Source organism: Gorilla gorilla, chromosome 22, assembly GCF_029281585.2.
Source record: "Gorilla gorilla gorilla isolate KB3781 chromosome 22, NHGRI_mGorGor1-v2.1_pri, whole genome shotgun sequence".
Taxonomy (NCBI): Eukaryota; Metazoa; Chordata; class Mammalia; order Primates; family Hominidae; genus Gorilla; species Gorilla gorilla.
Window position 1 is genome coordinate 16,307,690 of NC_073246.2, and position 12,301 is coordinate 16,319,990.

The 12,301-nt window shown below is 35.5% G+C and overlaps 1 pseudogene across 1 annotated transcript in view; it reads left to right on the forward strand.

The window, feature by feature from the left end:
• ABCC13 (ATP binding cassette subfamily C member 13 (pseudogene)) overlaps positions 1 to 12,301 on the forward strand; it is a 97,398-nt pseudogene that overhangs the window by 60,903 nt on the left and 24,194 nt on the right. The window contains exons 17-18 of the transcript XR_008674886.2: positions 6,347 to 6,407; positions 6,948 to 7,167. The product of XR_008674886.2 is annotated as an ATP binding cassette subfamily C member 13 (pseudogene) (transcript). The remainder of the gene's footprint in view (positions 1 to 6,346; positions 6,408 to 6,947; positions 7,168 to 12,301) is intronic.

Sequence of the window (12,301 nt, forward strand, 5' to 3'; positions counted from 1 at the left end):
TATCCCTGATGAAAATAATGTGAAAACCCTCAATAAAATACTGGCAAAACAAATCCAGCAGCACGTCAAAAAGCTTATCCACCATGATCAAGTCAGCTCCATCCCTGAGGTGCAAGGCTGGTTCAACACACACAAATTAATAAACATAATCCATCACATAAAGAGAACCAATGACAAAAACCACATGATTATCTCAATAGATGCAGAAAAGGCCTTTGATACAATTCAACAGCCATTCATGCTAAAAACACTCAATAAACTAGGTATTGATGGAACATATCTCAAAATAATAAGAGCTATTTATTACACACCCACAGCCAATATACTGAATGGGCAAAAGCTGGAAGCATTTCCTTTGAAAACTGGCACAAGACAAGGATGCCCTCTCTCACCACTCCTATTCAACATAGTATTGGAAGTTCTGGCCAGGGCAGTCAAGAGAAAGAAATAAAGGGTATCAAATAGGAAGAGAAGAAGTCAAATTGTCTCTGTTTGCAGAATATGTGATTCTATATTTAGAAAACCCGATCATCTCAGCCCCAAAACTCCTTAAGCTGATAAGCAACTTCAACAAAGTCTCGGGATACAAAATCAATGTGCACAAATCACAAGCATTGCTATACACCAATAATAGACAAAGAGAGAGCCAAATCATGAGCAAACTCCCATTCACAATTGCTACAGAGTGAATAAAATACCTAGGAATACAACTTACAAGGCATGTGAAGGACCTCTTCAAGGACAACTATAAACCATTGCTCAAGGAAATAAGAGAAGATACAAACAAACGGAAAAATATTCCATGCTCACAGATAGGAAGAATCAATATTGTGAAAATGGCCATACTGCCCAAGTAATTTATAGATTCAATGCTATCCGCATCAAGCTACCATTGACTTTCTTCATAGAATTAGGAAAAACTACTTTAAATTTCACGTGGAACCAAAAAAGAGCCAATATAGCCAAGACAATCCTAAGCAAAAAGAACAAAGCTGGAGGCAGCACACTACCTGACTTCAAACTATAATACAAGGCCACAGTAACCCAAACAGCATATAAAAACCATGGAACAGAACTGAGTCCTCAGAAATAACACCACATATCTACAACCGTCTGATCTTTGACAAACCTGACAAAAACAAGCAATGGGGAAAGGATTCCCTATTTAAGAAATGGTGTTGGGAAAACTGACTAGCCATATGCAGAAAGCTGAAACTGGACCCCTTCCTTACACCTTATACAAAAATTAACTCAAGTTGGATTAAAGACTTAAACATAAGACCTAAAACCATAAAAACCCTAGAAGAAAACCTCAGCAATACAATTCAGGACATAGGCATGGGCAAGGACTTCATGAGTAAAACACCAAAAGCAATGTCAACAAAAGCCAGAACTGACACATGGAATCTAATAAGAAGAAAGAAAGAGAGAAAGAAAGAAAGAAAGAGAGAGAGAGAGAAAGAAAGAAAAGAAAGAAAGAAGGAAGGAAGAGAGGGAGGGAGGGAGGAAGGAAGGAAGGAAGGAAGAAAGAAAGAAAGAAAAAAGAAGGGAGGAAGGAAGCAAAGAAAAAGGAAGAGAAAGAGAGAGAAAGAAAGAGGAAGGAAGGAAGAAGGGAAGGAAGGAAGGAAAGAAGGAAGGAAGGAATGGAGGGAGGGAAGGATGGAGGGAGGGAGGGAAGGAGGAGGGAGAAAAGAATACTTTGGTAAGATCACCTCAGGTCCAATATGTCATATTTTTATCAACACAACCCAGAGTCAAGCCCACTTTTTAAAGAATACACTAAATTTTTCAAATAAGAAATTTCAAACAACTAAACAAATCACATTTTAATCTCATGTTTGAGAAGCCTATTATAATTTTTCCAATTACTTGGCTATACTAGTTTATTATTTTCTATTCTCTCTTTCATTTTTTATCTGCTTTAGTGTTTGGTAAGATAATATTACATAAAGAGAGTTTTCCTGACTTTTCAATCTAAATTTCTATTTTTTTCAAATTCTCCAATCATTTCCAATTAGTGCAGAATTAAGATAGATTAAGGATTGTGGCTAGGCATGGTGGCTTATGCCTGTAATCCCAACGCTTTGGGAGTCCAAGGCAGTCAGATCACTTGAGGTCAGGAGCTCGAGACCAGCCTGGCCTACATGGGGAAACCCCATCTCTACTAAAAATACGAAAATTAGCCAGGTGCGGTGGTGTTTGCCTGTAGTCCCAGCTACTCCAGAGGCTGAAGCAGGAGAATTGCTTGAATCTGGGAAGCAGAGTTTGCAGTGAGCCGAGATTGTGCCACTGCATTCCAGTCTGGGTGACAGAGTGAGACTCTGACCCCCTCCACCGCCTCCCGCTCCACACAACAAAAGAGTAAGGATTGGAAGATACAAGCTGGCAGGAACTTTTCAACAAATACGGGATCTCTGTAATGGGATCTACTAAAATAGAATACAATAAGTCTTCCTCATGAAAAGGCTCATGGGAAAACTGTCTAGCTGCCTATCAGGAGTATGTTGAAAAGAAGGAGTAGGGGGGTTGAACCAAATAATTTCTGAAAAATTTTCCCCTCAAAGTTTAAGAATTAAAGTTAGTTTAATGACATTATTTTTCTAGCAGAACTAAAATATTTATTTCAAACTGTTTCCACGTTTTTTTCTAAATTTATATTATGCCTATTAATTACTATCTTAAATCTCTATCACTGTCTTCCCTGAATAAAATAAACTGGAAATTTTACTTTACTACCTAGGCTGCTCCCTTTTGTCTTTCATGCGCAACACTGAATCACTTTTGTCTTCCCATATGTACTCCACACTTTGTAATTTTGGGCTTAGCTCAGAGACAATGGTTTCAATATGATGATTTTACATATTTTATACAAAATATGTAAATGGATATTGTGCCAATTTTCCTGAGAATTTCTCAAGGACAGAACAAGACTCATGTTCAAAATTTCTCTACCAAGATTAAATAATTTCTCTCTTAAAAGACTCAAATAAAGCCTGTTATTCAAAACAAAGTGCCTAGAACCAAATGCAAGGTATTTTTTTGTGAAAAAATGATGAATAACATTTTTGTTTGAAAAAGCAATACCTTTCTATATAGTATCCAATAAATTATTGGTTTTTGTTAGTTATATCTAATTAGGAAGGCTTAATTCCCTTTTAACAGTTGGATTTCATAGCATTTTATGTCCAGCTACATTAAGAATTAATTTTTTGGCTTGGCACCCATGCTAAATTTGCTTGTCCAAACAGAAGCCATGCCAACAGCTTGAAGGATGATGACAGTAATTAACCCAAATCATATACCAGGAGCTATTCCAATGAAAGTGTCTGTTAAATAGTGTATCTTTCTCTGATGCTGAGGCTGATCCTACAAAGGACATGCACTGCAACCTCCCACAGAATGTTTCTGGATACTAGTTTCCAGAGATAGGAAGGGAAGAACTACCAGGCTGTCCAAATAAGGCATTTCTTATTCTGAAAAATACAATGGAAACCATGAAGAAATGGGGGTTTCTCATAATCTGCTGAGAGGTGTGTACATCAGTTCAGCATTTCTAGAGGTCAGTTTAATAGTGGATACATCAAATGACTTGTAATTGATCATGTCGCATGTTATCATGTATGGGAATTTAGTACAAGAGGCAATAAAAGATGTATGAATAGAATGGTCACTATAGCAATAAAGTAGGAAAAAAATACAACCAGTATAAGCATTGACTTTGTTAAATAAATCATATCATGGTAAAATGATAAAATATTATGTTATAAAATATAATGGTGTTATAGAAGAATATGTTTTTTATAAATCGGGTTATAAATGTGTAATTTTCTTAAAAAAGTATGAACTGGTTATAGAACAACATTATCAATATTATTAATATTGACAATCATATTAATAATTACAATATTGACATATATCAATATAAGAGCAATAGTAATATATATCTTATACACATTATATAATATAACATAATATAATATAAGAGCAATATTAACAATATTATCATACCACACACAAAGAGAGGCAAGACTACTGAAATACTCACAAGCGTGTTACCACAGATTGTCTCTGAAATGTAGGATTGTAAATCTTTTCTTCTCCTTCTTTTCCTCTTCTCCATCTTTTATCCTTTTCCTCCTCCTTCTCCTCCTCCTTTCTTCTCACTTTTCTTCTTGCTGTTTGTTATTTTCTAAATATTTATCCAATAATATGATTCCAGAAATATTTAGAAGATGAAATTGACAAATACTTGGTGAATAGATGGAAATGTCCCATGATCAAGACAGAGGAAGTGTTGTGGCTCCTTGCAAAGCCAGAGAAAACACTAGGGGAGATAGGAAAATAACTCGCTCAGTTAAGGTTGTCTATGATAGAAATAAGCAAAGAAAGAAAGTAGATGTCAAGAAAGCATTTGACACATGGATCTGGAGCTCAGGGAAAAGCTATGGACTGGAGATACCAATTTGAAAATCATCCACAAAGAATCAGGTTATTGAAACTATGGGAGTGGATGAGATTGCTCAGGAGAGTGTGAAGCATACAAAGGAAATAATTCCTAGAACTGAGCCCAAGGAAACATAAACATTGGAGGGAAGACAGAGAAAGGAACCTAAAGAGAAACTAACGGAGGGCCAGAAAGGTGGAAAGAATATGAAAGTACAGTGGTGAAAGGAAGTGAAGAAGGAGCCCTTTAAACAAGTGAGTGGTCAACAATATCAAATGTGATGAAGAGTTTAAGTGAAATAACTTTCAAAGTGTCTAATAGACACAGCAATAAGTAGTTTACTAGCACTCTTGATGGAAACAATTTCAACCAGGTGCCAAAAACTTTAAGGAGGAAAATGTGGTTTGACAGAAAAATATTTGGCTACAAAAGGGCAGCAAAAAGTAGGATGGTAACTGAATAAGGATAATAACTGTTGTTGTTGTTATTGTTGTCATTTTATGATGGTTTTAAAATGAGAAGAATGTGTTGTTCTTTGTCAGCTGATGAGAAGGAGTCGGTAGAAAGGAAGAAGGTGAAGATAAGAAAAGAGAACAACTCAGTGTTTTTCAGACTTGCCATAAGATAAGATCCCTTTCTATCATTTGTTTAAAAGATAGATTTCTAGAAGAGAAGTCTTATAACCTGTATTTTTAACTGTCTGTGTTTGTTACAGGAGAGAATTGGGAAAGACTGGGTGGAATGCAATAAACGTAAAGGTTTGGTGACTGACTTCCTTGTCTTCTGTTTCCTCCATGAAGTGGGATATGAGTCCCCTTCTGAGAGTTATGCAAGGATTTCTAGGCACTATTAAGAACCCATGTAGAAAGAAGATGTTAAGTGATGGTAGAACCAGTTTTCAGGGTTGCCTGATTTTTTGAAGCAGCACTTCACAGAAGTCGAGGTGACCAGGATTGACATGCAAGTTCTAAGAGACAGGTTAGAACTCACCTTTTCTTCATGGAAGAAAAGCAGGGAATGGGGGTTCAAAAATATTACCAAAGTTTGCATGAAATGATAATCATGGAGAATGCAGGGAAAAGAGAGCGAATATAGGTTTGCCTGGGACTAAGGAATTCTCTAGAAGTTGGATAGTCAATGCTAAAACCAGGTAAATCTCAGGTAAAGCAGGATCATTGATTATCCAAGAGAGCAAAGATGATAGAAGGCTAGATTTGGGAATCTAAGTAAAATAAAAACCAAATGTAGTGAGAATAACTGAATTTAAAAGTTATAAATAGAAGAGGTTGTGATCAGAGATTGAAATACTTAGAGTTGGGTTTTCAGAGATGGGTTAGTTGTAAGTAATAAGATTCATGGTTTAAGGTCATGAAAGTTGATGGTCAAAGTGTGGTGCACATGCAGGACATGGAGCTATGAAGATCATGAAGCTGGAAAAGAGATTTAAGTTTAATACAGTTTTTCATGTAATCTATGACATTACCCAGGGTGGTGGCAGAACAAAATGAGAAGAGTAACCGTGATGTTAGTTCATCTTCTGACATACCAAGAAGTGAGTAGATGCCAGTCTAGGCCAGGATGAGAAGGGACAGAGTATGGTACAGCCAGATGGCATTAGTTTAAATGCTCTAAAGACTTGATTCGAGTTTAAGGGATAATTATTTAGAAGAAGCAGTTAAAAATAGACCACAAGCCCTGGCCCTAAATTATGTGGGATATGGTAGAATGAAGAGTCTCCCTCTGATAAGACCAAAAAGATGCAAAGTTATTATCAGGGAAAACCAAGTTGCTGTTAGAGTAAGGGAGTAGAGAAAGATGCAACAAAATGGTTAAGGATGTATAATTTTTTTTATGTTAGTTTCATGCAAAACCTAAAAAGCAAACATTGTCTTGCTTTATCAGGCCCTCGTTGGATCAAGGAAAACAGCTCTCAATGAAAAAAGAAAAGATCCCTGTTGGTGGGGTAAGCACCAGAAGAACTAATGTTATTTGCTATTAACCACCTAAACATAAAAGTTTACCTTGCCTTATTGATAAATACTATAGATTTCTCATTTAATTTAAGGAGAATTGCTATATAATAGTTTGAGGAAGTTGAATGAAATGGAATTGTTGGTGATTAGTTAGGATTACCTGTTATTTAGTTATGTATATTCTTTTTCACTGATGAGAGCAACTAACATTAATTGAGATTTTAAGGGTTCAGTACTGTGCTTGACACTCTACATATACTTATATGGGGACTACTGTCCTTCTAATTAACAGGTGATTCATCTGAGGATTACAGGTGTTAGTGACTTGACCAAGATCCCAAAGCTTAGGAAACGTCAGAATAGGGTTTAAATCGAGGTGTGACTTTAAAGTACATCTTTGAAATGCTATATCTTACTACGTATTTAATTGATGCTAATCAGAAGCTATCAATAAGGGAACTTATTCAGAAATGGCATGTCATGTTCCGGTATCTCTTGGTAATCTAATTTTATATCAATTTTGCCTTTAGTTGAAGTTCTCCATCATTCTGCAGTACCTCCAAGCCTTTGGCTGGCTCTGGGTGTGGCTGACTGTGGTCACTTACTTAGGGCAGAATTTGGTAAGCATTGGACAGAATCTATGGCTTAGTTCACGGGCAAAAGAAGCAAAAAACATGAATGAGTTCACAGAATGGAAGCAAATAAGAAGCAGTAAACTTAATATCTATGGATTATTGGGATTAATAAAAGGTAAAAGAAAATGTATAGCTGCTTCTCTTTTCTTTTTCTGACCCAATTGATTCAAACACAAACTTATGGCACCATGTTATTTCAAGTAAAATCTGGGCCATAATTTTCAAATAGCTGGGGATAACTCAAATGCATATGTTTCAACTTTACCATATTTGAGAGAATAATCCAAAACTTATGGTGTCATCTACATGGCTCACATTAAATATTATATTACACATAGTTACTTAATCTTGAAAATAATTATTTAAAAAGGTGTTGTTGTCCTCATTTTACAGCTGAGGAAACTGAGGCTTTTATGTAAAGTCATGAAAGATTCAAAAATGGCCACTCTGTATATGTGAAGGTTGTGGGTGATGTGAAGATAAATAGGTGTCTATTAAGGGGTTTAAAGCCTAGTGAGCCTAGGTCAGGTATACAATCAAACTACATGATCAGCATTAAACACTATAAAGATAGTGAAAGAAAACACTGTGAGAATTCAGAGCAAGGGGAGGCTGTATTGGGTTGCCATATTAATGTGATTTCTAAGGAGTACTTGACAATTGAGGGGAGACTAAAAGGATGAATAGAAGTTTATCAGCTTGAGATCACAGAGAAGGAGAGAAAGTCATAGAGGCAGATAGACAGGTGTGAGTAAAGACAGGGATGGGGAGGTAAGAAGGGATTTGGCAAGAGTGAGGGTGCCAGTTTGAGTGGTCTTCAGGTTATTGGTAGAGAAAAGTAGGGGAGCTAAAGGTGAGAAGGAAGATTGGAGATATGTCAGAGATGATCATTGGGAAGGCAAGTGGAGGATTTTGGGAAATTGATGAAGGAAGTGACATAGTTGGATTTGTATTTCAAACAATAAATTAGCAGTGATAATAGAAAGATGGGTTTTTATTGGAGGGACTAAAGTCAGAGAGACTAGAATGAAGCAGGGGTTGGTAGAAAAAGAATAATCAAGTGTATTTGGGAGTCCAGATGAAAGGTAGTCTAGTACAGAAAGATCTCCTATCTGATCCATGGCTGTGTCACCCAAAATAACCAATAGGTAAGAAGCAGAAGAGAATTGAATAAATACCGAATGAAAGAGTGAATGAATGGCCAGAGAGCTACAATGGAATTGGATTAAAAGGGATGAATAGGAAAGACATTACAGTGAAAAACCTAAGAATTGTCCATTTGAGGGTGAGTCAGGAAAGGGCATTCATTAGTCAATCATGCTTTTGAGGTTTAGGTTGGGTAACTGGGATAGCAATGATGACAAAAATAAGGAAACCAGGAAAAAAAATAGGAAACCACTAATTAAACCAGAGCCTTAATTAGTGAAGGACAGAAATGGTGAGTTCATTGTTGGACACATTTAATGGGAAGTGTTGATGAATTCTTCCATTTTTTTTTCTCCAGTTGGCAGACTAAAAATGCACATCTGTAAGTCTGGAAATTTGGCTTCTTTATCTGTAAAATGAGGGGCTTAAACTAGATGATTTCTACATTTCTGTCAAATTCTAACATTCTAGAGCTCTTAGTTCTACTTACTCTTGGAATTATTCTGTAGAGATAATCAGTGAACCCATAGGAGTAGATAGGATCACCATGAATGAGGAATAAGAGCCATGAGAGTGAATGACAGATTCTTGAGGGGTGTCCGCATAGAGCTGATTAGTGGACTAACTTCACAGAAATTGAACAGAGATAAGTTCCTTGTCAGATGATCAGAGGGAGAGAAGGAGACAGAACAACAGCCACAATGATGTGAATGCCTGCTCCATGTCTGGAAACCCAGGCATGTTTTCATTGTTGAAGTTGAAACAAATGAAAATGCCTGTATTTGACTTGTTCTGACCCACAAAAATGGCAATTTCATATGGCTTAAGCTGACACAGTAGTTTATTTAGCATGTATCCTAATGAGGGAGCTCTGACACTCTTTACTTAAACTTTGTTGCTTATGGTTTCAGTTTTATCACTTGTAAAGGATAGATATTGTTTCCTTGATTACATCAAATATGTGTAGTGCATACCTCAAGAGTGCAACAAATGTTAGCTATTATTTAACAATAGAAAAGATAAATAATTATGACAAAGCCCTATGACTGGTAAGTTTTGGAGCCGGATTTGCATCCATGTCCAGCTTACTCCCAAGCCAATGTTCTTAAAAACTAAATTGGCATTTACATGGACAGTAATGAGATATTCTACAAACACCAGGTTCTATTTCAATAGGTTTGGGAAACTGAGTTCCTCCATGAATCTGAAATCTTTTTTCTTTCCTTCATTAAAGGTTTTGAGATATTCTACAATAAAATGACCTGTTTAATTCTAACACAATGCTCCTCAAATTTATTTGACCATGATTTTTTTTTCCTTGTGTTGCTCATTAATATCTTGGAGCAACTTGTGTTCCACAGAATATACTTTGAGAAATTCCAAACTGTGAGCATTGCCTTCCAAGAAACAGAAAAGTATGATGTAACAAAGGCAAAAAAAAAAAATACTGTTTGAAGTAAATTCTCAGTAGTTCCGAAATGTTACATATCTATTAAAAACAAAGAAAATTAAGAAATGATTCCTGATTATAGTCAAGGAAACATGATCAAGAGAGAAATGGAAAAAGAATATAGATTGTAGTTAATTAAATAACTGTTTGGAAAATTCAAAAGTATAGTATAACTAAAGGGAAGTTTTTTTAGAGGTAATTTCTTGTGTTTGTATCAAGTGAAACAGGCGCACCTAGAGTGAGACTGGTAGTAATGCAAATAAGAAAATAATAGAGCCATCTATGTGGAAGTTGTTATATCTTCATATTCATATCCATATGGGAAAACAGAGAGAGATGCATGATTTTGGTAATGGAAAAGTCAGATAAAACAAAAACTATGAAACTTAGAATCTTGCTTCTCCTTTCTCCTCTCTTACCTTATTTTTACTGTCTGGCCATAGTACTGCTTGTAACTGTCTCCGTTTAAAAATAGGCAGATATTATGAGACAGATTTATGTTTGTTCTGTCATTTTGTTAACATTCACTGGGAAAAGAGATGTTCATAACGAATGAAATATAAGAATTATCTGGAGTATGGAAGAGCAGGACTTTACAATTTCTTTGCTTTTGAGTCAGTGAGAGTCAGATTTATTGACTTGCAGTTTGCAACTCAGTGAGGAAGGTATAGATGTAGAGGTCTCAAATTATAGCGAGAGAAACATCCATATATACATGAATCTCCATATCTCTGCAAGTCACATGTACATATGAAGGCTAAATTCACACCAATTCAGTGAAATTATGTTACAGCTTCAGAGTAGATGCAATAACCTTTGAAGAACATTTTAAGTGAGTAAATAGCATTTCTATAACATATAAAGTATGCAATTTTAGTGTCCATAATATTACTTATGTAAAGTCTTAATTTTAGTTAACTGTCAGTAAATATAGAAAGATTTTATAACCAAAGAAACAGATTATGAACAGTATTATCATAAAGATTTTTTTCCTGATTGGCTTTTGTTTAGAGTGGTCTGCAGTTGTTAGAATATTAATCTTCCCTGATTTATTGCTTCTTCACATTTTTTACATTTAAAATTTTTTTAATTTTTAAGGCTTATTAAGTGCAATTGCACATTATGTTTCCATAAGTAAGGTGAGCCTAGAAATAAAAGTCTATAATTTCTGTTTTTTTTTTTTTTTTTTTTTTTTTTTTTTAGCAGAACTCAGCTCTCTTATGGAACCTGATTTAATTGAGGGCAGGCTATATTCACTGACATCATCATAGCTCATTTATATTTTTTATTTTTTGGAACTTTAAAGCATAAACAGAACTTTCACATGTTAATACTAGAAGCCCACTACAAAAAATATAGAAGGCTAGCATTCAAACAAAACTGGAGAACTGAAACTGAAAATGCTACATCCATATTTTATGACACTAATAAAGATCTTACCTCATTTTTTAAAAAAGAAATTGCCCTGAATAGTTTTTTTCCCTGAGTCTCAGCTATTTGCTTCAAATTTCTAGGATACTTGGCAAATCTCTAATGTATCGTGTTTTATGTCTCACTGTTGGGAACTTCCTTTCTCCGATCCAATGTGTAAAATATAGGCACCTTATTTTCAAAGTGTGATGATTAAGGAGCACACTGCTGCTTCCAGTTTAAGAGGGCTAAGTGGTTCATTTACTTTACTTACCTCACTAAATTCCACTGAAAGGACAGTGAATAAATATAAAAGGAAAGGTGTCAGGAGACTTCAGAGTAATACATTTCTATATACGGGAATATATACACGACAGAAAATGAAGGGTAGAAGAAAACCTGTAGCCAGGAACAGATACTGGAGAAGCTGGAACAGAAGAGGGAGATGTTCAGTTCAGCCATGGAAAAAGACTAAACTTATGTTCACAGGTACAGAGAGAAGAATTGAGTTTCATGGAAGTAATCAAAGTAATTCATTAGAACATTGTTCTGATGGCCCATCAGCCTCTTTTAGAACAACACTGCTACCACCACCAACGTATACAGCCACTGTGATAGTAACAGTATGATGAAAACTAGAAAGCTGATGTTTAAAGAGGAAATTAGGGTTTCTAGCATGTGTGACACAGATAGAAGGAAGCCTCCTTATTGCGGCTTTTGGAGAAGGCTCAGCCAACATGACTTGCATCCCAGTATGAAGCCTTTCAGGGTCATACCTTCCCACTTAAGCAGAACTTGAAGCAAACTCTTCCATTCAGGGGAGAGAAATGTTGGGGGAAATTAACATATGCAACGGCAGAAGAAAGTCACATCAGGTACCTATATTAATTAACCATGTCTTTGTCTCATATTTTTAAACTGATAATGCTCATCCAGGGAATACATTTCACTCAAACCAACAGCGTAAATAAAAGTCAACAAATACAGCAGTCAGGCCCAGAAGTAAAACAACCATATATGGAATATAATTAGACCTTCAAAATGTCTAATTACTGCTTTCAGAGATTCAAAATATTGCATCCATGAAGTCAATGTGGAATGTGCTAAAATAAGTTCAGCCTGAGAACAAGAAAGCTCTTGAAAACATTTTAAAAGGTTGTACAAATGTAACATAAGTTAGAAGAAATTATCCCAAATGTACAACATTATAAACAGAGATGGAAAATGAAAGATAAGAAAAAAT